General features: G+C 48.2%; 2 long non-coding RNA genes across 2 annotated transcripts; one reads left to right on the top strand and one right to left on the bottom strand.

The window, feature by feature from the left end:
* Positions 1-3,354: 3,354 nt before the first annotated feature.
* LOC310837160 lies at positions 3,355-12,006 on the top strand. Its single transcript, XR_014560445.1, has 2 exons — positions 3,355-4,190; positions 10,028-12,006. It is a non-coding gene; the product is annotated as an uncharacterized lncRNA (long non-coding RNA).
* Positions 12,007-14,644: 2,638 nt separating this feature from the next.
* LOC310837159 lies at positions 14,645-16,889 on the bottom strand. The gene is made up of 2 exons (XR_014560444.1): positions 16,775-16,889; positions 14,645-14,904 (listed from the first exon to the last, which is right to left on the bottom strand). It is a non-coding gene; the product is annotated as an uncharacterized lncRNA (long non-coding RNA).
* Between the last annotated feature and the right edge of the window lie 1,817 nt (positions 16,890-18,706).

Here is an 18,706-nt window from a genome sequence, read left to right as displayed (position 1 = left end):
GCTATAGCTTGTTTAGCTTATATATAAATCTGGCACTGGGTGTATTCAACAAGGGCCGTGTACACATTGTCAGTTCACAGCACAAGCAAGACCATCGTTTTTCTCAGTTTGGATCAAAGCCAGTTTGGGGAAAAGCGCATCGAAAACAAAAGGATAGGTGCCGGATAGATACGAATTGTGGATTAGGCGGTGTGTACGTTGCTTCCGAAACCAGTGGCAGAAGGACACCGGTTGCAGAGCTGCACAACAGCCTTTGTCACTGTGCAAGCAGAAAGACTTCCATGAGTACAACAGGACTTCTCCTCCCTCTGCTCTTCCCCTAAACTTCTTCAACATCTGATCTGGGTTTCCCCGCAACCATCGGATACTCCCTACTGATGTGGATAGATTCCTCCAGGTTGGTAGGCCCACCACCTGCCTCCTTGATCCGTGCCCGTCTTGGCTGATTAGGGAGTGTCCTGATGTTGTGCGGACCCCCCTGGTTGAAATTATCAATTTGTCCCTTGACACAGCGACATTCCCAGGGGAACTGAAGGAAGCAGTGGTGTGTCCACTCTTAAAAAAAACTTCATTAGATCCCTTAGACCTATCCAATTACCGCCCAGTTTCAAATCTTCCATACCTGGGTAAGGTAATCCAGAGAGCGGTTGCTGAACAGCTTGGTAGGTTTCTGGAGGAAACATCGGCATTAGATCCATTTCAGTCCGTTTTCCGTCCTGGTTTTGGGACGGAGACGGCTCTGGTTGCCCTAACAGATGATCTCCGTAGACAACTGGATCGAGGCGGGTCAGGACTGCTGATCCTTTTAGATTTGTCAGCAGCCTTTGACATGGTCGATCATGATCTTCTGGACCACCACCTCGCAGACGTGGGGATACAGGGCATAGCCCGTAACTGGTTGTGCTCTTTTATCTCTGGTCGGGGACAGAGGGTGGCACTAGGGAGGGAAATGTCGTCGCGCCACTCCTTGGTGTGTGGAGTACCGCAGGGCGCAATTCTCTCCCCGATGCTTTTTAACATCTTTATGCGCCCCTTGCCCAGATTATCCGGAGCTTTGGGCTGGGCTGTCACCAATATGCTGATGACACTCAGCTCTATCTGCTGATGGATGGCCACACTGACTCGGCCCCAAACACACTGACCAGATGCTTGGAAGCTGTGGCTGGATGGTTTCGTGGGAGCTGATTGAAACTAAATCCTTCGAAGATAGAGGTCCTATGGCTAGGTCGGGATAGCATGGGGATGAGGGACCAACTCCCTTCTCTTGCGGGGGCCCAATTAGTGCCATTGCCTTCCGTTAAGAGTTTGGGTGTAATCCTTGACGCCTCCCTTTCCATGGAGGCGCAACTTACAGCAACAGCCAAGGCGACATTTTTCCACCTTCGCCACGTCAAGCAGATGGTCCCTTACCTTTCCCGCCCCGACCTGGCCACAGTGATCCATGCGACGGTCACCTCCAGGCTTGACTACTGTAATTCGCTCTATGCGGGGCTGCCCTTGAAGCTGTCCCAGAAACTCCAGCGGGTACAGAATGCTGCAGCGAGGCTCCTCACGGGGTCTCTGCCATGGGAGCATATTCACCCAGTGCTTTTCAAGCTGCACTGGCTCCCGGTGGAGTACAGGGTCAGATTTAAGGTGCTGCTTTTGACCATTAAAGCCCTTCACGGCCTAGGACCCTCGTACCTCCGGGACCGCCTCTCCCGGTATGCCCCACGGAGAGCCTCAAGGTCCATAAATAACAACACCCTAGTGGTCCCAGGCCCTAAGGAAGTTAGATTGGCTTCAACCAGAGCCAGGGCCTTTTCAACTCTGGCTCCGGCCTGGTGGAACGCTCTGTCTCATGAGACCAGGGCCCTGCAGGATCTGATTTCTTTCCGCAGGGCCTGTAAGACAGAGTTGTTCTGCCTGGCCTTTGGCTTGGAGCCAATTTGATTCCTTCCCTCCCTCTCTCCCCCCCCCTTTCTTTTCCTTCTCCTGCGATGAGGCTACATTTTAATATTTTAATGTTCCATTATTTTAATGTTGTATTTTATTCTTGTTTTTAAGCTGTAACCATTCATCTTGTTTTTATTATTGCTTGTAAGCCGCTCTGAGCCTGGCCTTGGCTGGGGAGGGTGGGGTATAAATAAAAAATTATTATTATTATTATTAACCATCTGGAGCAGATTGGGAGGTGATGTGGTGGGCACATGTGGAAGGAAAAGGGATGGGAAGTTCCATTGCACGAGCGGAAGTTGTTTGCCTCACACAGCAAACTTTTTCAGCAGGCGATCAGTCCACCGTCCCTCAGACCTTGTGGTGGGTCGGACTATATTTTGAAAATAAAAATAAAAATAATGAATTCCTATGCCCCACAAATAACACAGAGAGGCATTTTAAATAAAAGCACACATTCTACTCATGTAAAAACACCAGGCAGGCCCCACAAATAACCAGAGAGGCATTTTAAATAAAAGCACACATTCTACTCATGTAAAAACACCAGGCAGGCCCCACAAATAACCAGAGATGCATTTTAAATAAAAGCACACATTCTACTCATGTAAAAACATGCTGATTCCCGGACCATCTGCGGGCTGGATTTAGAAGGCGATTGGGCCAGCTCCGGCCCCCGGGCCTTAGTTTGCCTACCCATGGCTTAGATGGTCCCAGCCCATTGGCAGCAAAGGGACAACCAGAAACTCCAGCAGGCCAAACTCGGCTTAGCATGGAGATGAAGGGAAATGAAGCTACCGCTGGAATCATAGAACTGTAGAATTGAAAGGGACCACGTGGGTCATCTAGTCCAACCCCTTGCAATGCAGAAATTTTTCACACAACGTGAGGCTCGAACCCACAGCCCAGAGCAGGCTTCCTCAAACTCAGCCCTCCAGATGTTATGGTCTACAATCCCATGATCCCTAGCTAGCAGGACCAGTGGTCAGGCATGATGGGAACTGTAGTCTCAAAACATCTGGAGGGCCGAGTTTGAGGAAGCTTGGCCCATAGATTAAAATTTCCATGCTCTACTGACTGAGCTATCCCAGGAATGCGGTGGGGGAAATTCCAGGGTTTTTGTTCAGAAGGCAAAAAATGGGTATCCGAACACATGTACTTTTAATTGTAAAACCTTTACTGTAGGATGGTACCAACATCTGTACAGAGGAAGAGTCTTTTTGAAGAGGTCGTTTTGCTTAGCAAATTATTCTTTAGGCAGTGGATCCAGGTCAGAAGCAGAGTATAGAGTATAGAGAAGTTTGTAATTTTCTTCTTCTTCTTCTTCTTCTTCTTCTTCCTCCTCCTCCTCCTCCTCCTCCTCCTCCTCCTCCTCCTCCTCCTCCTCCTCCTCCTCCTCTTCTCCTCCTCCTCCTCCTCCTCCTCCTTCCTTTCCTTATTCTTCCCTTTTTCTTTTTAACATTAGTGTGATTTTTATTGTCTTTTATGATGAAAACTTTTAATAAAAATCAATTTTAAAAAAGAAGCATAGAATACCCCCTCAGTACACATAAAGAGTCCCTGGGCAGGTAATGCCTGTGATAAGTTGAGATTCCTAAATTGCAGGGGGGTTGGATTAGATGACATTTTCGGTCCCTTCCCGCTCTACAATTCCATGCTTCTATGAAACCTTATCCTGCTGAATGTATTCCTCTCAGACATGCAGCTGATAACGAAAACATGGCAGCCTAGCCTGGAGAAAAGTTTGGTGTCCCTTAATACTTTCTAGTAAACATTATTCCTTGTTGGAGTGGCTAAGTAACCCCGCTTAATGCATGGTCCACTTTTCTCCATATTTACCTCCCTAAAACCCATCCTGATCCCCTCCAGGTTTCACTTGCTACATCACAGGCTCCTCCCATTTCCCCACCCAATCACCTTGTTGCCCCGAAAGCACCATCAGGTTAATGGCAGGCCTGACAGGTGTGGCCAACCGCAGTGATACAGCAGGTGGAATGCAGCATCCTGATCCCATCTCGGGATGCTGTTTTCAAGGCTGGGCGGGACTGGGCTCTGGTGATATAAGTCCCAGAGCACAGAGGGAGGGAGCAGGATACTTCTGTCACTCCAAGGCAGAGTCAGCAGAGGGAAGCAGAACTTCTTCTCTTCCTCCTCTCAGAGGCCTCTCAAGATGAACTGTGGAAGTCCTGGGCGATGGCCCTTCTGTGGCATGACTTCTGCGGCCATCCTCCTGGTTCTGTGTCTCCACCTGCAAGGTATGGTTTGGTGGGGCTCGAGGGCTTATTGTCATTCAGACATCATCAATGCAAACCCTCCAGGTGTCCTTATTTTCCAGGGACAGTCCCGGAATTAAAGAAGCCGTCCCGGTTTCTGATTTGTTCAGGCAATGCCCCGCTTTTCCTTAAAGGTAAAGGTAAAGGGACCCCTGACCATTAGGTCCAGTCGTGACCGACTCTGGGGTTGCGGCGCTCATCTCGCTTTATTGGCCAAGGGAGCTGGCATACAGCTTCCGGGTCATGTGGCCAGCATGACGTAAGCCGCTTCTGGCGAACCAGAGGAGCGCACAGAAACGCCGTTTACCTTACCACCGGAGCGGTACCTATTTATCTACTTGCACTTTTGATGTGCTTTTGAACTGCTAGGTTGGCAGGAACATGGACCGAGCAGCGGGAGCTCACCCTGTCATGGGGATTTGAACCGCCGACCTTCTGATCGGCAAATCCTAGGCTCTGTGGTTTAACCCACAGCGCCACCCTCATCCTTTTCCTTAGGATGTCCCTATTTTCATTGGAGAAATGTTGGAGGGTATGGAATAGGGCATCCCCTGGGCTCCCCCCCCGCCCATGTTTTAGATTTGCTAAGTTGCCAAGGCATTTTGGGCGTTGGGGGTGAGGCAGGCAATGAGCTTTTGGCTCAGCCAAAAGAGGATTTTCAGGCTCTGTCAATCCTTGGTTGTCAGGCTCCCCTGTAAGTACAGGAAGCCAGGGAAACTGTCTGCTATAGACACCAGTACTGTATGTTATGTGTGTATAAAAGTGTCAACTGACACCAGGTGATTAGCAGGAGAGTGCTTCTGCCCATCTGTCAACTTGGCCCTGGAGATGCTTGAGACAGAACCCATAACTTTTTGCATGCAAGGCATGCGCTCTACCACTGAGCAACAACCCTTCCCGTGATGGCTTAGTTTCTTGGTGCATGGTGCCGGTAACTCCAAGGTTGCAGGTTCGATCCCCGTTTGGGACAGCTGCACATTCCTGCATTGCAGGGGGTTTGACTAGACTTCTAACTCTACAATTCTATGATTCTGTTATTCTTTCGGGCTTTAACTGAAGCACAGAAAGCCAGGAAGTGTCTCAGACTGCTGTGCATGATTATTCTTTTTTAAAAAATTCTCTTTTTTAAAAAACAACCCATGCTGATTTCTTTAAAAGGCTTCACTTAAAAACAACAATAAACAGCTAACAGTAGCATTGGTAGAAAGTCTCCCTCGCCTCCTGTACTTACAAGGAAGCCCAGCTGATGGTGTCAGGTGGTTTTCAGGAAACACAAGCGCCCAGTGAAGCTACAGAGTGTAGACTCCTGGAAAGAGGATTTGCAGAATGGTAAAAAAAGGGACATTCACAAACCTCTCCTCCACTTCAAAAGTAAGGTTACCACAACAAAAAGCTCACATCGTACCCTGCACACAAGAATTTGACCCAATTTCCCCCTTCCTCTTTGATAATTTTTGAATGCAATTTCTTTTCTCGCTAATGGATGGGGAATGATAGCAGGGGAATGTGGAAGGAAATTTGCAGCACTGCTCCAATTGCAGAATGAGAGTTGGTCCACCCCAAGGGAATGGCATGGCACTGTGCCTTAAAGCTGGAGTAAGAAGAAGAAGATCCAATATTCGTTGATTTATTTGCCCACTGTAAACCACCATTTAACGGTGGTTTACAATGTGGTTAACAGCATAAAATCATATGCTAGTAATCAAACAAACAAGAATCAACTTGCACACCTACAGCAGACAGAATGAAATGGGAGATGAGATGTAAATGCAGGTGGAGAGAGAAGGCTAGAATCTTGAGAGTGGATGATGGGAATGCAATATTGCCAATGCAGATCATTTCTTCCCTTTTCATTTTTCCTAGTCTTGTTCTCTCCCCCTCCCCCTTCTCCCATGTTTGCCCTTATTGCGATTATTGCCAGCACTTGACCTGGATCATGTTAACACAATGCTCTTGGCCTGCCCATTGCCTGGGGCGAATGTCCTATAGGAGAGATGAGTCCGTCCCTAGTGATGAAAGCCATGCTTTTGTTTTATTACTTATAGATTAGGAAAACGTTTTGTGGCTGGGAGCCAGAATTCCTGGGTAATGTTCCAAATGCACTCAGCGCTTGGGAATGAGTGGCAGTATCGGGTATCAAATTTGTGGGCGTGCCTGGTGCGGTGATTAGCAGTTGCGACACTGGAGGATAAGGCGTGAATTATTCTTAATTCAGATCAAGGCTGGTTTGTGCAGGGGAAATGCATCGAATGCAGCTTTTCATAAGAAAGGACAGGACAGATCTAGATGGTGGCTAATGGCTTCCAAAACCAGCCATGGGAGCATAGTGGATGCATAGTTGCTGGAAACCGCAAGAATGCTCTTGTGCTTTTATCCTACTTATGGGTTTCGCACAGGCACACAGTTGGCCACTGTGAGAACAGGATGCTGAATTAGATGGGCGATTGGCCTGATCCAGCAGACACTTATTGAGTCAATTTCCATAAATGTATCCTGCAGAATGTCTCCAGTCACTGCACTGTAAAGCAGTGCTCCTTGCGCAGGTGCAAAATTGGCATTCAACACCTCAAGTGTGAATCATAGAGTTGGAAGAGACCACAAGGGCCATTGAGTGCTTGCAAGTGTGCTACAAATGTAGGCTTGCGCTCATATGATGCATTTGTATGTACTATATGCACTAATGGAGCAAATATCTCAGATAACTCCCACTGCCTCTTCTCACTTTGCATTATCTGAGGCTGCGTACACATTACCATTTAGTCTGGCTCCGGCGCACTCCCACTGCTGGCTTTTGATTTTGCATACACCCATTACCCACGACGCAGAGCTACCTTGTGGTTTCTTGACAAATACCACCATTCGACGCGTTTCTCCTAAAACCAGCCTCAGCCCAAAAAGGAAAACTTAAGGCACATTTACTTCTCAGTTAAATGGAGGTGTGTACGTTTGAGCCGGATGGGCAGGTGGCGCTGTGGGTTAAACCACAGAGCCTAGGACTTGCCAATCAGAAGGTCGGCGGTTCGAATCCCTGTGACGGGGTGAGCTCCCGTTGCTCGGTCTCTGCTCCTGCCAACCTAGCAGTTCGAAAGCATTTCAAAGTGCAAGTAGATAAATAGGTACTGCTCCGGCAGGAAAGTAAACGGCGTTTCCATGCGCTGCTCTGGTTCGCCAGAAGCGGCTTAGTCATGCTGGCCACATGACCCGGAAGCTGTACGCCGGCTCCCTCGGCCAATAAAGCGAGATGAGCGCCACAACCCCAGAGTCTGTCACGACTGGACCTAATGGTCAGGGGTCCCTTTACTTTTACCTTTTACGTTTGAGCCATTGCACGTGGGCAAATGACAGCTTCATCAATAGGGGTATCTGGGGTTACAGCGGTGGGAAAACCAAAGGGATAATTGTGCATTGGAAAAAGACACCCCCAGCCTCTCTCTCCAGTATGTTCAGCAATGTGCAATTGCAACTTGAAACGGAGCGGGGCCAAATGATCTTGCTGCATTTAAAGCCACTGATGTGCATGTCCACATTTGGACAAAAGGGTAAAATGTGGGTGAGCATAGATCACAATCAACCAGCTATACTCCAACACTCTTGGAATCCTTCCCACCTACCCGCCCAATTGCAACTAGGTTCTCATGAGCTCTTAGGTTACTCCAACTTAGCAAACCCAGAATGCACCAACTCCCCTTTTGTTCCAATAATTTGTTTGCTGCCAGGTGAGACACAGGAGGCGTTAGAGGAGGGATGAGCAACATCCCTCCAGATTAGGGCTCCCCCCCCAGCTGGAACTCACCCAAACTCAGTTCCAGCACCTCTCAGGTGGGCACCATTGCCATGAAAAGAGAACAAGGGAGGCATTCATGGAGAGTTCCGGCACCTAGAAAAAATAGCACGGCTCCAGATATTCCTGGAATATAACTCCCATCATCCCTGACCATCAGCTATATATGCTGATTGGGACAGATGGGAATTGGGAGCTCAACCATGTTTGGAGGAGAGGCACAGAGCTGCGATGAAGGAGCTAGGCGTCCTGATTCCTCTTTAATGGAAAGTATGGTGCCCTTGTTCCAGAGAGATTTGCTCATGTCAACATTCCCACAGAAGGGCCCACCCCACCCCTTTCCCAGTTGTCCCTCCCTGACACACACAGAGCGTGTGAACTAAAAGCAAGCGTCCTCAATAAGCCTTTGTTTGCTTTGGTTGTTGTGAACGGCAGTCTGTTTTCTCCACACCCCTAGACTTCTATGCCACCCACGGGTTATGGTACCCAGCCTACTCCTCCCATCTTAGCAAACTGTTTTCCTGCCTTTCCTCCTTGTGCTTCCAAGAATCTCGTCATCCATCAGAGGCCTCACTCAGCACAAGCTGAAACTGATTTTAAAGATCCTCGTGACTTGCCCGTGGAAAGAATGATTCTCCAATGTGAGCCTGGTAATTAAGGTGCTTGACAGCATTCCTGAGTGCCTTCCTTTCAACTCCATTAAGATGTAAAAAACGAGGGCTGTCATTCAGTTAAAGCGATTTTGTGTTGAGTCAATTTTACTGCATCCTGATTGCTGAACTGAGGGGCAGCCTAGACTTCTTTTAAATTTTAAAAACCAAACGAAAACAGCAGTGCCTGGTGGACCTGATTGGATGGAAGGCAGGGAGGTCAACAATAGGGGGAGCCAGAGCCAATGACAGGCAAGTCTTGTCCCACTCTTTCTCCCTTCTGAGTTTACAAGGGCAACACTAACTTAGGAGGAGGAAACTGACAGGTATGGACCGGTTGTAAGTAAGAAGGCTGTCAAATGGGAGCTGGCACACAGACAATGGTGGAGCAATATACAGTACCCTTTTGCCGTAATGGACCAGCTACCAGTGTAAACAAGTGCACCTTTAAAAAAAGCAAAAGCAAGCAATCATTTAACTGACCCAATTAAATCTGCATAATATTTGCACACATGGGCGAAACGAATTCTGGGAGCTGCTGTTAAGGGTGCTGAGAGTTATTAGAAAAACCCCTACAGTATTTCCCTCGCAGAGCTGCCATCTCTAGAGTTCCCACGTGAAGAGAGATTTATCGTTAAACCGCTCAGGGAACCTGCGAGGGTAATGGAGCATCTCAGCTCCCTTAACAAACTACAGCTCCCAGAATTCTTTGGGGGAAGCCACGACTGCTTAAAGTAGTATCGCAGTGCTTTAAATGTTTGGTGCGAAGGGAGATCCTTGGTCCACCTAGCTTCCCATCGCTGTATGCTCTAACACAGGGGTGACCAACTCCCAAGAGACTGCTACTCACAGAGTTAAAAACTGGCAGTGATCTACCCCCTTTCTTGGGGTTCAGGTCAAAGTTGAGCTTTTTTTTTAGGGAAGAGGAAAGCCTGTTTTTTTTGGGAGGGGAGTGCAGGGCTTTTTTTAGGGGAGCCAAAGTTGTTTCGCTTCTTTGGGGGGAGCCACTGATCTACCAGTGATCCACCACAGACATACCACAGACATCCAGTGATCTACCAGTAGATCTATCTCAATCTACCTGTTGAACATGCCTGCTCTAACAGACTCCAGGATTTAAACAGGGGACTTGCTATCCGAGTTTGTTCACCAGAAGTTATTGAAGACTGAGCAGCTGGGCAGGAGCTCTACCACAAAACCACGGAGTGGGTTGGGCCTGGCTCTGCCCCTCTTCTCTCTTGTCATTGTCTCCATTCTGTGTCAGTGCCCCCTGAGCCTCCACACCTTTGACTTCACTGGCAGACTAAAGGCAACAGGACAGGTAGTCGTGGCAAGTCCCAGAATGCCATGGTACTATTCCTGTAACCGGCCACTTTGTCTCTTTCTAGGCTCAGCCTCCAGATGCATCGAAGGGTCGTCGGCGGAAGACCTGCAGCCCTTGCCTCCTGGGGTCCAGCGGAACTCTCTACCCAGCGGCCTCATGCAGCCCGACGTCTCGTCAATGGGGCGAAGAGATTGCATCCCTGATGGAGGAGACACCCGCATAGTGGGTGGCAGCCCTGCAACCTTTGGGGGACAGGCAGGGGGGTCTTCTACAACTGGCCCCAGTTCACCAGGGGTGAGCCCCTTCCAATCTGGCAAGCCAAGCCGGCCTGGGTTGTTGGGGTCTATATTTGGAGGGACGCTCCCTCCTCCGTTATGGGCACCAAATGTGAAGCCTGGCATGCCAGGTTATGGGGCTGGCGTTGGGTCATATGGCTATGGCCCTGGTTATAACAGCCAGGGTTTCCCCCGCCCAGTGTGGAAGAGACCTGGGTTCCCTTACATACCGACTGCTGAGGAGCGGGGTGGAGGCTACATCCCAATACGAAACGAGCCACCTAGGTTATATCCGTACGGTGGCGGTGGAGCAGCGGCAGGGGGATCGGCTTACAGCGGTGGGTCCGTAGCATATGGGCCGAGGGGCACGTATGATGGCAGCTATGGGCCCGTCCCTGCAAGTGTGCAGCCAAGCGGACAGCGAGACAGTGGGGATAAAGGAAACCCTTGCACTCAAAACTGTTAGGGCAAAAGGCTGGTCCACATCCTGGGAACTTGAGGCAGGGTGGGTGGAATGTCAGCTCAACTCTTCTGAGAGGAGTATGTGATCTTAGGCTGTGTTTCCTCCCCAAACTTTAGGACCCCTACCCTTAAAAAATAAATAAAACACATTCAAAAGACACGGTTATGAGTCCTCCTGAGCAAGGAGTTTTCAGAACTTTTGCCTAACAAATATGCTCCAAACCGCCATAGAACTACAAGAGTTTTCTGGAGGAATCAGAGATGGAACCCTGACGGTCATCTAGCCCAAGGCAGGAATCTCAACCAAAGCACCCCTGGCAGATGGCCGTCCAGCCTCTGCTTAAAAACCTCCAAGGAAGGAGAGTCCATCTCCTCTCAAGGGAGTCTGTTCCACTGTCAAACAGCTCTTACTGTCAGAAAATTCTTCCTGACGTTTGGTCGGAATCTCCTTTCTTGCAAGCTTGAATCCATTGGTTTGGGTGTTACCCTCCAGAGCAGGAGAAATAAGCTTGCTCCATCGTCCATGGGACAGCCCTTCAGATGATTTGAAGATGGCTATCATATCTCCTCTCAGTCTCCTCTTTTCCAGGCTAAACATGCCCAGCTCCCTCAACCGTTCCTCATAAGGCTTGGTTTCTAGGCCCTTGACCATCTTGGCTGCCCTCCCATGGCAATCCAGTTTCAAATTTGTAGGGTAGCTGTTTCCCAATCAATGCCCCCTTGCTTCTTCCATTAGGAAGCCCTCCCTTCTCAACCCCCCTTGGTAGCCCAGATCCCAGCGCAAAATCACTTGTTCTCAGCTTGCTGGTGTCACAGGTCTGTCCCACTCCTCCATGTCAGAAACAGTGGCCCAGTAGGTTAAAGTATGTCATATGGATCAACTTGTCCAGTCAGGTGCCAAAATCCTTTGCTCAAGCAATAATTGCTAGCTCATCGCTTGATTAAGAACCAGTTTACACAACCCAGGTGGGCAGGCTGTGTCTGTGCCAACATAAGTGAAGCCGACGGCCATCTTGGATCAAGCCTGCATAGCATAGTGCAGCCCTGAGGGGGAGCTAAACCTGCCTGAGATGGCAAAATCAAAGGGGCTGTTTGTATCAAAATTGCTTTATAGTTGCTTGTGATGTCAGCCTGATTGTTTTGTGCATCTCTCTCTCTCTTTCTTTGAAGCAGAATGTATTAAAGAACCTCTGCCACCTCTTGTCACCTGCTTTTGTTATGTACCATTATGTCACTTGGAAGCAAAGCCCTTTTTTTGTATTCTCATCGGGCCAAAATGCTTGCATTAAAATCCTATGTACTGTAATGCCATCTAATGGTCTTCTTTTGGAACAGATCCCGGGCCTCTGAGCAGATCCCCCTCTGGGGCCATCTTGCTAGTTTGGGGAGAGGGGTAGAAAAGAATGGGAACAAAACTGCAATGCTGGAAAGGAGTCTAAAAGCATTCGGCAGATCTGGAGTTTTGAACTAATTCGCCTTCCCAATCTGAGGTGGAAATCAATAATACAAATCAGAGCTTTCCCCCTTCATTTCTAATATTGTGGTGCAACAGACATCTATAGGGAATGGCACAGAGAAGGGAGGCCATAAAGCTACGCTGAAAGAACTCTCGAAAGTCTCCCGGCTTTTCTCCGGACTGCCCCATCCCTGCCAGTATTTAAGTGTTCAACAGGAACAACACACATTTCCAGTTTCTCTCTAAAGTCTTTAGCCGGATGTTGATAGCAGCATTCAAATAGGGCTTTGCTGTTAAACTCACTCCATCATACAATGCTTGGTGGGTTATGGGATTGCTGTGGTGGGGCTGTCACCCTTTTAAATTATCCTCTTCTGATGGATGGCCCTCAATCCCCGTGGTTCAGTTTTTCAAGAAATAAAGGATACGATCCGTAAGACCTGGCCAACCCACAAATGTGGGTTGCCTATATACCATTTCTATATACCATGCCTATAGACAAGTGTGGGTTTGCCTATGTATCATTTCCCTGGGAAGTCGCAGTGAAGCTACGAAGAGAATTGATTACAGCGGCCTGGGTGGGCATCCTGCCTCATCTGTTTCCAGCTAATGAAAGGAACCTTAATTGCTACGGCCTGTTTGGAGGCTTCCACTTTCGGGACACAACCATTCTTCACCCGCTTTGGCTTACTGCACTGAGGAGCTGTTAAAAGCCAGTAGCCTGACCGCAGTAAATAAAAGGCTAAGAGAGGATCATATAATCAACAGCTATTTAACCAATACAGTTAGGAAATGTCAGCTGAAGCTCAGAGCGTTTCCTAACCTCAGGCTGCTGGAAGGTGAAAGCGAACAGCAGCAATTTATTTACCCCATTATTTCTGGTTTCTGATGGAAGACAGGATACGGGATAGATCTGCTTTTGTTGACTCGCTGCCTGCCCAAATCCCAGCAACCGATGCCTCAAAGCATCCTTCCCCACTACATTAAGAATTATGACAATTACGATATTTCACTTGTTCCATAAGGAAATGCAGAGAGACACAGAGACTGGGTGGCGAAGAACACCTGCACGTTTAACTTTGCATTAGATTGTAGAATAGCAAATGGAGGCACCTGTTAGGTCAGAAGAGTGCTAGCACCCTGCTCAAAAAGCTCCCATGTGGGTCTTCAAATCCAGCTGTTTGTGTGTAAGGTGCCCTTTTAAAAACCAAAACAAATCCCCAAAGCTGCTCTCCCTTCATTTTGCAGAGAAGATAAGCGACGTAAAACCGGACTGAAAACAGAACCCCAAATTTTATTGCGATGCCGCTATAGCCCTGCTATCTGGCCGCACTGAATGGTCTGAGGGACAAACGATGTTGCTGTGTTATGAAATCTAAACCTGCTTCAGGCTGGTTAGAAGGACCCAGGTGACGAAGCCATTTCGTAGTTCTCAGATTAAACGAGGGATAAGCAAACTATCATGCCTTTCTTTGTTAGGACCTTCCAGGACAGCTTACGGAGGTCTGTGGGCTCCCCAAAAAGAACTGGAAGATCTCAATCAGCAGCGAGGCCTAACCCTTTCCCCCTCAGGTTGCAATCCAATATAATCAGGATCAATTGAGCCTTTCTTCTGGAGGCTAAAAGTAGATTAGAGGTGGGGTTTTTTCTCCCCCATCAGGATTGCAGGGTAGGAGGAAAGGGTTAACCCCACCCTCACTCTGCTCAGTACCTACCGCAATCTCAATCCTGTTCATTGCCCCTACTCATCCCAATGGTTCTAAAATGGTACACCCCAACTGCTTTCATGTTATTTGTTTTGAAAACATGGGACTAAGCTTTTCTGTATAAACACACATACACCCACACACCCCCACACCCCCACACACCAGTGTCGATATGCCTACATTTGGGCATCTGTACCAGCACAAAAAGGATGCGGGTGGCGCTGTGGGTTAAACCACAGAGCCTAGGACTAGCCGATCAGAAGGTCGGCAGTTCGAATCCCTGTGGCGGGGTGAGCTCCCGTTGCTCGGTCCCTGCTCCTGCCCACCTAGCAGTTCGAAAGCATATCAAAGTGCAAGTAGATAAATAGGTACTGCTCTGGCGGGAAGGTAAATGGCGTTTCCGTGCGCTGCTCTGGTTCGCCAGAAGCAGCTTAGTCATGCTGGCCACATGACCCGGAAGCTGTACGCCGGCTCCCTCGGCCACTAAAGCGAGATGAGCGCCGCAACCCCAGAGTCGGCCACGGCTAGACCTAATGGTCAGGGGTCCCTTTACCTTTTACTAGCACAAAACACAAATGTAAGCGAGTTAAACAATGTGCACCTGAGGGAATTGGTTAGAAAGAACCCTTACCCCTTTTGGACTCATGGCCAGCCTTTGACAGGGTTGAAAGCCTCCACACAAACCTGACCCGTAGCCCCAACCCCCGTCCAGAGTCCTCTGCAAATTATTTTGGTTAACAATAACACAAATTAGAAACAGAACTTGCACAGAAGTACAGGAATCATTTGAACTATTTAATTAGCGCGTCAGAAGTTGTGTATCCGGGGCAGTAGATTCTCAAGGTCCATACGGGTTGATAAGGAATGAGGATGCAGATTGCTTTTATTTCAGAATAGGAGCTCTGGTCTAGTCCAGTCCAGTGGAACGGTTATGGTAAGGATCACTCAGTGGTTCTTCAAGCTAGCATCTGCCCCTTGCCCTGCAGCGGGGACTGGAGTTGTTTTCTTTTGCCCTGAGACAAGAGCTTGGCCTTTTCCATTCCTTGCTTGTTGCCCTAAGGAAGTGAGGGGTGGGGTTTTATGAGACACAATGCTATGCTGTGACGAGTCAGTTAAGATTCCACGCTTAGCAACGCAGGAAGCTGCCCATCTATTTGTCCACCTTGTGTTGCTTACTCTGGCAATGGCTCTTCACACCACCTGTGGTGTCCTGATCCTTTAATTGGGGATGCCAGAGGCTGGACCTCGTATCTCCTGCATGCAAAACTCATGCTTTATTGTTAAGCTATGTTCCCTCTCCTATTTGGGTACAGATGGTACTTCCTGGTTCATCTCTAGAACAAATACAGAAAGAGATTTTGCACAAGGGAAGAATTTGACCCTGAGCATCTCAGTGTCCTACGAATCTCAGCTGTTGCTTATGGATCTGCTCTTCAAGAGAATGAGGGTAAAGATACCGTATTTTTCCGTGTATAAGACTATGCTTTTTGCTAAAAAAAAAAAAAAGGCAAAAATTGGGTGTCGTCTTACACATGGATAGTGAAATGAGAGGGGAGACATGTGATTAATGGCAGCAGCAAGCAGGAGATTGGCAGTGGCGACTGGGCGGGTGATTGGTGGCAGCGGCAAGGCCTGCTGGCGATTAGTTGCGGCAGGCAACTGGCGGATGCAGCGAAGTGTGCGATCGGCAGTGGCTGTGGCAAGCAATTGGCAGTGGTGGGAAGGCGGGTGAGGAATTGGTGGAAGTGACCCCCCCAACCCCCAAAAGCTAAACAACTAAATTTCTTAATTTTCGGTTAAAAAAAATAGGCGCCATCTTATACATGGAAAAATACGGTAGTTTTGACAGCATATGGGGAAGACCACTGAAATCTCCGAAGATAGAGAAGGGAGCAGACTAGAGACTTCAAGGGCTCAGAGGCGGGGCTCAAGGCAGTGTGAATAGTTTCCTGCATCCTCTGGCCAGCAAGCCAAATTTTATTATGCAAAACGTGCAAATATATGTTCATATATGCTCCTATTTCATTTTCTGAACTCATGCCCTGAGGGCTTATCCACACTTACCTTTCCTCTACTCTTTCCAGGCACAGTCTGGAAAGAATCCCACATCCCAAAATCCCACATTGTATAATTAACTCATTAACTAAGTTTTGTTTTTGTTTTTCAAAGGGCAGGCATCACCTGCCACCTACTGGCCAGACATATACCTATTCCTCTCCAAGTTGAAGGGAAGCCATTCAAGTTATGGGCAGGTAGGTGGCAGGTTAGCTCGGCACAGAACTGAGCAGCTCATCTCCCTGACCACTCTCGTGTTCTGAGTACTCATAGCCCTCCAATTTAATTACCATGATTTTAAAAAATAAAATAAGGGCCTAATGAGCACGAACTTCTAATATTAGAAATGCAAAAGTGGTGCTTTAAAAAATGAACATAAAGGCAACCGGCCAGCTTGGAGTATAGTGGCACCTTGGGTAACATACACTTCAGGTTACAGACTCTGCTAACCCAGAAATAGTACCTCGGGTTAAGAACTTTGCTTCAGGATGAGAACAGAAATCGTGCTCCGGTGGTGCGGTCGCAGCGGGAGGCCCCATTAGCTAAAGTGGTGCTTCAGGTTAAGAACAGTTTCAGGTTAAGAACAGACCTCCGGAATGAATTAAATAATTAACCTGAGGTACCACTGTACAACTGTTTCAATACATAAACAAATAACTTATTTCACTGCTCTGCCACATATTTAGAACAGTGGATATATATGTGCTTCGTCCTTCAGTCATACACGCCATACATTTAAAGTACATGTGAACTGTGGTTGGTTAAGGATGCTGGGAACTGTAGCTGTGAGGCGCAAACTGAAGTTTGGGGGGAGCCGGCGCTATAAATGTGCTTTAAAGGTATGTATGTACACAGACTGCTCCACCTACTTTGGCTCACAGTGGGAGAATCGCCTTTTCCTTGCAGCTCCTGGATGATTTCCTGAAGGAGGTCCAACCTGTGGAGGGATGTGCAAGATGTATTTGAAACACAGTTCCATGTGGTATTTTTATTTTTATTTTTTTACAAATGAGAGAAACGTAAGGCAGAAGTAACTTCCAGAATGTACATGCCTGGTTTTAGAAACGAGTTCATAAGACTAATTACCAACAAATGTAAGTAGGAGGAAGCAATACTGTCAGGGCTTCTTGGTCTTGTAGTGCTTTATTTTTTATTTTAATGCTGAAAAATCTTTCTAGGCAATGGTGCAGGTGGAGCGGGATGTCTGTGTGTGTGTGTGTGTGTGTGTGTGTGAATACTCCTGGGTTTTATTGCTAGCACCAGGGTGGTGCAACTTCCTGTCCCTACAAAACAGGGCCGGCCATGTGATAACACACCCTGCTTCCTATAAAGCATTCCTGGTCAGCCTTGCTTGTGAGTAACCAGGATATCCTGCTGTCAGGCAGCCCCCCCCCCCCATGAGACGGCTCCAGTAGTTAATTATTTCTGATTTATTAGTAAATCACAGAGCCCTAATCGTAGCTCAGCTAATTCAGTCCTCCTCCGACATAAGCGTTGCCGGAACTGAGCTCCACCCCAGGAAAACCCCCACTTTCTTTTCCTGTTAATTTCACACTTCTCGGCCAATCTCGTGATCCTACAAGATTTGAGAGAGCGTGTTCTCCTTCATGGAGAGCATGTGTTGCGGTGGGGGCCACCAGGACACTCCAAAGTTAGGGGCGGGCTAACTGATCGTTGGCCACTGATGTGATTGGGGCTTCCCTTGTTGTTGGGAAGAAGTTAATGTTGCCATTTATTGATTGACAGCCAGAAATAGTAAAACTCCTTGCACGAGGCTAGGGCTTCCTCTTTTCGCCCATGCAGTGGATTGCCCGTCCCTCCCTCCCTAGAATAGGGTTGTTCGCTTTGACCTTGCTATGCCTGTCATGGGGTCGTCTGCTTTGGAGCGGGGGCCTGGTAGGAATTTTGTCCATCTGGCTGATTGGCTGGGGCCATTTGGTTTTTGCCTACTGCGTAGCAAATCGTCACAACTTGTAAGGTTGCGGTTAGGCATTGGTTTATGGTTTGGTTGGTTGAGGGGCATGGATTGGCTGTGCCTGCCCCTCTAATGCTGCTGCTGCAAGGGATTCTGTTAGAGGAATTGGGGGCTAACTATTGCTTGTCCACTCTGTCAAGGGGGCTCGGGCCATAGCAATGAGCTCCTGGTTGCATTTGGGGTGAGGGCAGGTTCCCTGCTCCACGTAACCCCCAAGTGTATTCCCCCATTCTGACTTTCGCATCGTGCGGAATGTCAGTCTGTCCTCCATGGTGGGGGCAGATAGTCGCAACCAATGCCTAAGCAACCACTCACAAATTTGTATTTTAATAAAGTTGTGGCCAAAATTATGCCAAAAACCTTAAACAAAAAGTCTGTGTGATGTGTGAGTTATTGGGGTGGACCTGGGGACCTCGACACGCAAATGGCACTCCCTGTATCCCTCTCTGAGCTTAGCCTCTGTGTTCTTTCTCCCTGCGTCTCGGTGTGCACAAAGTTCATATTCCTGTGGCCAACTGCTTCTTCCCCTTCACTCAGTAATTTCTCATTCCCTCCCCCTTGTCTCTCTTTGTCTGCTGTCAAAGAGGGACTTACTCTGACACTTGCTGCTCTTTCCCCTGTGAGAGCCTGTGTCTTTGCCACCCTGACCCCATCTGCTTGAGAAGACCTGGGTCTGACGAAGCCACTTGTCTGTCCCTTAATTTGATTTGAAACAGGGCCTGGAGAAACTGTGGTCCTCTAGATCAGTGTTTCCCAACCTTGGGCCTCCAGCTGTTTTTGGACTACAACTCCCATCATCCCTAGCTAGCAAGAC

This window comes from Podarcis gaigeae (assembly GCF_964106915.1).
Source record: "Podarcis gaigeae genome assembly, contig: HAP1_SCAFFOLD_210, whole genome shotgun sequence".
Taxonomy (NCBI): domain Eukaryota; kingdom Metazoa; phylum Chordata; class Lepidosauria; order Squamata; family Lacertidae; genus Podarcis; species Podarcis gaigeae.
This window is presented reverse-complemented; position numbering and strand designations above follow the sequence as displayed.